The following is an 8,318-nucleotide window of genomic DNA, read 5'->3' on the forward strand; positions in this document are numbered from 1 at the left end:
GTATTTTGTGGTTTTGTTTTGTTTTGAGTGAAAAGATTATTCAATTCACTTTCTCACCTCTTCATAAAGGATATATGAGGCAGGTTCGGGGAGATATCGCCCGCCAGTCCCATTTTTAGATGGGGAAGGAGGGCTTCAGGGGATTAAGGCCTTACCAAATGGGTCAGAGAAAATTTTGAAAATGACTGTCGTGGGATCACACCTTCTTGCTCAGTCCAGAGTTTTCCTGATTGGTGCAACCTTTGTCATGTGCACCCACAGATGTTTTAGGGAGGTACTTAATAAATGCATCATTGAATTGGAGTAAGCAATAATGTTAAAAATAATCACAACTGGCTTTTTTCATGAATTATTATCACCCTCACCACCGTCATTTATTAAATTTGATTTTGTGGTGGGCAATGTGTGAGGATTTTACACATACTCTCTCATTTAACTCGACAATAGATAACACTTCCCCAAATTTTCACTGGAGGAAATGAGGACTGCAAGGAGGGAGGAGGAAGATGCAAGGAAGCACTGCCTTCTCTCACCCCCACCCCCCACCTAGAAGAACTGCACCGAGGGGCTTTGACCAAAATTGGGGGAACTCTCAGCCCTTCCTGAATAAATGGTGAAGGTTTGCAGCCAAATTTACTGCAGTTAATATTTTTCACTTCCTTTTATTTTAGGTCATTTTGTCTGCCTTTCCTTTCATAGACAAGTGAATTCTATGGTACAATCAGACCTACTAATACTGGCATCTTCCAGTTCTTCCAACTGTGCCCCCACTGCTTGTCATGGAGGTAGATTGTCATGATGATGGGCAAACCGGAGTGGGGACAGTGGCACTTGCAATTGGAAGAAAGCTTTGAATTTATAGAACTCTTGACAAAATGTGTTCCCTCTGAACTAGGCTCAAATTGTCCAGATTCCCTCATGCTAGAAGGCATTATAGCACCATTAGATTTAATTAATCTGTTTTCTCTGCCTTCCCTTCACTACCCCATAAGAGCAATGATTACAAACAGAGAGAAGGGCACAAATCGGGTGGGAACCCATTTAGATATAATACCCTGAAGTCTTGAGTATCACAGCCCCACACACTTGATCACTTACCTAGCATTTTGGATAGACATGGCCTGAAAATGATACAGAGATGGAAGGAAATTTTCTACTTATAGTCAAATAAAGGAAAGATTCTAGCAGCAAAAACAAAGGCTTGTGGGAATTAGGGATTCATGATTCTGGGGACCAAATCTCAGTTTCTGGAGATATTAGCCTTCAGGGTTGTTTCCAAATAAGGGAAGTAGGAATCCTGAGATATGTTTGAGGACTCAAAGGAGGACCATGTACAAAGTACATGGACAAGTGAATGTGTCCACATGCACACACACACACACACACACACACACACACACAATAACTCTCCTATGGCCACATATTCTAAGCCAAAAATTAGGATAGCTGGTCTGTCATACTTGGTCAGCAACCAATTTTCAGGCTGCTTGAGTGTGAGTTACAGGCTAGCTAGAAGATAACATTTGAATTTCTAGGTTGTGTTAATGTTGGGAACAAAATTTTAAAATCAATACCATCTCAGAAAATTGGGGATATAAAGGTTTTGTAGGACCTATCCATTTTTGGGTTTATTTATACCTTGCTTATTTCAAGTAAACTTGTGACTTCATAAATATAGCAATTGACAAAACTTTTGCCAAGAGAAATTATAAATAAGTAATAAGAAGTATAATTAATATAAAGTATACTGACAAAATGGTTAAAATGAAATAAACCTAAAAAATAAAAATTAAATTAAAAAGGTATCACAAGAGCAGGCTCAGTCCTGGAGACGGTTGTAAAATAAAAACTCAATTAGGAAAATAAAACAAACAAACAAACAAACAAAAAAACCAAGTATCTAAAAGCTCATTTGGGGTTGTGTTGGGTGATATTCTGAAGTAGAAAGAATCTACTTTTGGTTGAGGGTTTGACTGCCACCTCAGTAAGCAAATCTGTCACATGTTTCTGACTCACTGCAAGTTCACTCTTGGTCTCTCAGCCTCACTCTCTCTTATCCCTGTGTCTTTTCCTTTTTATCTCAAAACAAGAAAACTCTGCAAAGTTATGCCTCTGAATGTCTCTGTCACAGGCCACTCCCATCAGCGTCCTTCTCTCCCTTCCTTCCTGTTATTCAGTAGGCAACATTTGTAGGTCTGGTTTCTGATTTTTGAAAGACATGATTTCTCCCCAGGGGCTCCTGGGTTTCAAGTAAAAGATTTCAGTAATTAATACCATAGACTCATCACATTAGCGTTAGTCCGGGGCAGGCTCTTTGGTGTAACCCAATCTCAGTCTGTCCTTCTTTGGCTCCACTAGGTGCTACCTTCTCTGTGGCTTACTTTGGTCCTCATCATAATCATCCTTTGCCCCATGATCATTATTGTGTTCCCATTGAATATTTCAACAGGCAGTTTCCCCTTGCCCTCCTTCCTTGAGTGTGCTCTGGAAAAGCCTGAAACGATTTGGCTTTATTGGGAACTATTCCATGTCAAAATCTTGTTCCTTTTCCTCAGCCATTTACACCCCTTCCTTTGGTCCTCAGCAGGGCAGGCTCTTGTATAGTAGGCTAAGCCAATCTTCAGCCCTAAGTAGCATTCTCATGCTCTCCCTTCCTTCCTATCAAGCTGCTGTCATTACTAGAGATGTCCACTGAACTCTTAGCAACCTCAAGAATTGCCCCTCGCATGGGGTATTTGCATACTAATAAGGTTGCTAGGAAAAGGCATTACTTACCACCCACATAAAGTTCTAAGGATGGTATTTTAGGCATTTCAGCAAGTGAGGCACTGGTGTTTGGTAAGTAGGGCTTTCCTACATCCTTCATTCCCTAGTTGGACCACCAGTACTCACATTCAACATGGCACCACCCTGCAGTTTAGCCTGTGACCTAGGAGGCATGGGCTAATTTCATATGCGCTGTTCTTAGGGAAAGCAGAGGGAGAATGGCCAGCTGGCTTTATCAACAGGTGTTCTTTGCTGCCCCAAAGCATCCAGCTGGGCGCTCCTGATACGTGCTCCCAAATGTTTGTTGGTGGTGGATTCCCAAAGACCTCTTCTGACCAATGAGAATTCAAAGTGGCTAAAGCAGCCATCACATGGAGTTATTTTAAAACAACCAATTTCAATGTTTCACATCTATTCAAACACACATATACACCCCTGTCTACAAAAAGACAGTGTGTGCTCAGACCCATTAAAAAAGAAATCCCACAGAGAGCTGAGCCAGATATTTTCCTTTTAGGTCTCAAAATGAAGGATTCATTTTAGCAACATAAATTCCTTTTTTCCCCTGCAAAGGCGTTTTAAGCCCATTCAACTGGGCTTCTTAATTGGTCAACCTGTACTCATCACCCAGTGGGGAAGCGGGTTCTCCTCTTGCCTCCAACAAAGCCAGGCCTCACCAAGAATGGTGACAGTCCAAGGTCTTGCCATGCTTGCCAGCTCCCCTGCCTCCATCATATGTCAATAGCCCCTGCAGATGTCTCAGGGCAAAATAAATGACTTCCAGATGTGAAGAAAAGAACTGAACACATTCATGCAGAAGTGAAGGGGGCATTGTTTTCCCTATGTTGGGGTCTCTTGAAAGGTATCAATGAACAACAAATTCATTCTTAATATATCACAGGAACTCTAAAATGAAATATATTACCCAGCAAATAATTTCCTATTTTTCATGCTGAGAAACCCAAGCCTAATTTCTTGCTAAGTACCAAGGCTTACATTCTCCAGGAAAGCATTTGACTGCTTACCCACTAGTCTGATTTAATGGCTCATTATTCCAATTTAAATTTCAAAACAAATGCAAAGGTTTGCAGGAATGGCTTTATATGAATTTCATAAACCCCTATTCATTTTTTAGGTCCGCTTTCTTCATTGGAGAAGGTCTGTAACCTTCTTGAAAATACTTTCAAAGAGGAAGTACCATTTGCACATGTCATAAATAGATAATGTGATTTTCAGTGTTCAGGAGAAAAAGAAATGACTTCTTTTCCTCGTGAGGAGCTACGATCTACAAGTTTTCATTTGAATATGTGAGATGATGATGATAATGTATGTGTATTTTGAAAGCATAAATCACGAGAATAACCATGAACAAAAGACAGAATGAGACAAAGCCAGCCCCAATAAAATGTACCATGGTTTTGCACCAAAACCTTGGCTTATGATACATTTTCTCAATTGACAATGGTACAGCACTGGGATCTCTCACATACACTTCCTCAGGGTGGCGTTATCATTGGAATTTGAAGGTTTGGTATTTCCTGTATCTAAACCAGGCAACTGAATTTAAGCCTAATTGGGAGCCCCTCAACAGGGATCCACCGTGTGCTACATTGTCAGTGTTGCTTGATCTTGTTTTCCACAAGATTACTAGTAAGCAGAGGCAGCTGAAAAGCCAAGTGAAATACTCACTTTTCAGTATTTCACTTACGACCGGTATTTCATCTGACATGATCTGTTCATTACTTCCTTACTCCTCGTATCCCCACCTTCCATGGGAATGGAAACTCAGGGCCTCTGGGCTTCACTTTCTTCACAGCTGTGTCCCTAGTGCCTAAGTGGTTTCTGTGCCCTCATAGGCATTTTATACCTTTCTAGAATGAATGGATTAGGGCAGTTGCAACTCCTTCCTTATGGACATCTATCTGGAAAATCCAATTGTCTTTTGATAACACTAATGACTAATTGGTTGGCACGAATGCAACTAAATAATTTGGAAATATTGGCCATATTGGATAGGAGTGACGCATTCACTCATATCTATTTAATGGACTGGAGAGGAAATTAATGTCTTCTTACAAAGGAAATAATCGAAAGATAAGGTGGCAGAACCCTAGCAGATGTATGTCGGGTTATTAATATTTGAACACTCATACAAATGAATGTTCTTTAAAACCAATTGGGCTCTTTAAAGAAAACAACCTCTATGTTCTGCAAATTAATTCCGATCACATCTTCAAGTCCATTTATAGCCAAGCTGAAAGTCCTCCCCTTCCGTCAGCTGTTGACTTTCTAAGTGTCCCAGGCAGCTGCGTGTCTGTCTGTGGCTCCCTGAGATGACTTGCCAAACTGAGCTTTCTTAAGACTGCTCACTTCTATGGGGTGCCCGACAAAGCCCCCACTCTTGGAGGCCTTGAGGCCCAGGCGCCCAGCCAGCCTGTGGCAGGAGTTTAGGGAGTCTCGAAGGCCTCTTTAAAACCATGTCACGCTTGTGTGATAACCGCTCCTCTGTGCTTATTTGAACTGTCCCTCCCAATTAGTGGTAATAAGTGACTCTGTAAAGATGAGCAAACACAGTGCCTTCATTAGTCTGCACCAGCTCTGCTCACCCCCTCCCAAGCCTGCATTCCCTGCCCTGTGCCAATCAGCCCAGAAAATCCCCAGAGGATACCTCCAACAGTGCTTGGAGAAAGCTAAACACATCTTACTCTGAAGGAACAAGGACTGGCAAAAGGCAAATTAATGACAACCCATTTGAAGAGTTTGCTGGAAATTATTGTATTCTGCCCATCCACCGAAAAATTGATTACTCCCAGAGTAGGGGGAGACATCCAAATCAATAAACTAAAGCAAAATGGTCAAAAGGCATGCACCAAGTCCATTTATTTTCTCTATTTACCCTTCCTTGCTGGCCCCCTTCCCTGGTCTCCTCTCTTGCATCCCTCTGCCCTTTCTCCATCCATACACACTTTTTAAAGAAATGAGAGATAATTTACAGGACAGGAGCTGCTTGGCCTTTTCAGATAAAGCACTAATAGCAGCCCAGGGAGAACTGCGTGGCTGCACATCTCCCTGATGAACTGGGGCCTGTGAATACCTCCAGTCCCAATTTCACCTGGACGGAGTCTGGGGTGATGTGGGCAGTTTCCGCCCAGGGGACCAGGGAGATATGCAAATGAGGCATTTGACTCCAGAGTCCAGCAAGGCACAGAGTGTTAACCCCTCTGTTCCCTGAGCTGCTGCACAACAGGGACAACAGTGGTGTCCCCTTGCAGACAGGGAGGCGGGAAGAGCGCTACACCTGCTTAAACTGCTCTGGGATCGTGGCGTGTCACCAGTGTCTCTGAATCTGATCTTCATGGAAAAGTGACCATGATGATCACAAATTTGAATTTTGGATCCCACCTCTCTCATTAAACAGCAGAGGGTCTCTAACTTTATTTCAGAATAAAATCCCCAATTCCTTCCTGCAATAACCTTCATGGTGCTCTATGGCCTTTTGCATCATCTGCCACCCCTTCAGGTCTCTTAGGCCCTGGCCAGTCCACCCTACCTGGCTCATGCCATTCCCTCAACTTGTGTTTTCCAAAAATGTCCAAAGCAATATTTTCGGCCTCACACCCTCTTTCTGAACTTTGCCACGCCCCTACTAAAAGCTGGTATCCGTTTCCCTTCCCCTGGAAACTGAGCACAAATGGATTGCTGGAAAAGCAACCTTGTGTGACTTCTGAGGCCAGCTGATAAAAGGCCACACAGCTTCCACCTCGCTCTGTCTGATTCCCCACGCTGGCCTTTGGAAACCCAGCCACCATGTTGTGAGGAAGCCCAGGCCCCAGAGAGAGGCTACAGGTACGTGTTCTGGCCACATCCCCAGCCGGGGTCTCAGTCGATAGCAACAAATGTGATCGTGCGAGTACATGAGCTGTTAGACGATTCTAGCCCCCAGCCCTGGAGTCTTCCAGACACAGATCTTTTGGAGTAGAAGCAAGCTGTTCCTGCTGTGCCCTCTCTGAATTTCTCACCCACAGAATCCATGAACAAATTAAAGGATTGTTTCATGCCACTAAGTACTGGGGTCAATTTTTATGCAGCCGGGCAGCAAGCTTTTACTCAAAGGGGATGTGGGTGATCTCTGCTGCCTACCACACCGCTATTGGCCAAAGGCTTTAAAGTTACATTAGGGATCATAGCCCCCTGACCTTCTCTCATTTCAGAGAATGTGTCCAAGCACATCGATCAGGGGACTTGAATCAAAGACGCAAATACTGCACTGCCCCCAACGTTACCAAGGGTTCCTATGTTGGTTAGGGTGCTTTGATTACAAACAACAGGAACAGATTCTAAATAACTTAGCAAAACAGGGCTGAGTAGGAAGGACAGGGACTCAAGCTCCCGGGGACCTGGGAGTTAAACATGAGTGGGCAGCGCCCTCACAGCACCATCCCAGGATAAACCGGTTCCATGAATGTCTTTGTTCTTTCACTTGGTTCAAGAATCCAGTTCCCAAGAAAAATAGTCAGTTGGCCTAATGTGTGTCATGTGCCCAACCCCTGCAATGGTCAGGACATATTGACTGACATTCCTACCAAGAACACACTTGGTGACAAGGGTGAGAATGATCATCGTTAACCTGGATTCAGCAGTGAGTGTGTGCCAGGCACATAGATTCAGTCATTTAACACTCAGCAGGTGCTGTTATTTATTATTATTATTATTATTATTATTATTATTATTATTATTATTATTTTATAGATGAGAAAACTAAAGCCCAGAGAGGGTAAGTTACTTGCCCAAGGCCACTCACTCGGTAAGGGCTCAGAAACAGCAGTTTCATATGTTGGACTCTGAATTCTTACATCACAGGTTCTCATAGGCCTTGTAACTGTAATGCTGATGCTCAGAGACATAGTTCCCCGCAGGTAAATCAACGGGCTACTTACTTCAGAAAGAATGGGTGCTGAGCCAGGAAAGTGTCACCATAGACCCTAATAGCTAGCGAAGAAGAGGAGATTTGGGGACAAGATCTGAGTCCTCAGAGAGGTGAGTAACCATTAAACTCAATCCAACTAATTGCAGAGCTAGGATATGACCTACCCAAAATGTGTGTTTATTTGACATAGACTTTATAAAATAAAGTAAAAAGGGAATGCTGCTCACCTCATGGCCACAGGCATGAGAACTGTTGGTGGATTGGTGCCCATGGCTGCCTGGGTCACCCACCCAACCTGACTCATGTACACAGCTGGACTAGAGGCCCCCTGCTCTGAGCAAACTCCCTCACACTCCACGTCAAGGAGATCTCCAGGCATATTGCTTTGCCTGCGTCCCTTTGTCCTTTGTATATGAACCTCCTATGCAACTAAACTGTCTTTCTTTCAATGGCCTTGAAAAGCACTTACAGGTAAAATCCTCCTGAAATAGACATTAAAAATACGTCCAGCATGCAATTCAGTGAAACGTATAACAAGTGCTCGACGCATGTTTGTTGTTGGTAACAAAAAGACAAGATGTTGGGAAAGTCATATTGTGATATGGGATGTCTCACCCCCTCATCC

Source organism: Myotis daubentonii, chromosome 8 (assembly GCF_963259705.1).
Source record: "Myotis daubentonii chromosome 8, mMyoDau2.1, whole genome shotgun sequence".
NCBI lineage: Eukaryota > Metazoa > Chordata > Mammalia > Chiroptera > Vespertilionidae > Myotis > Myotis daubentonii.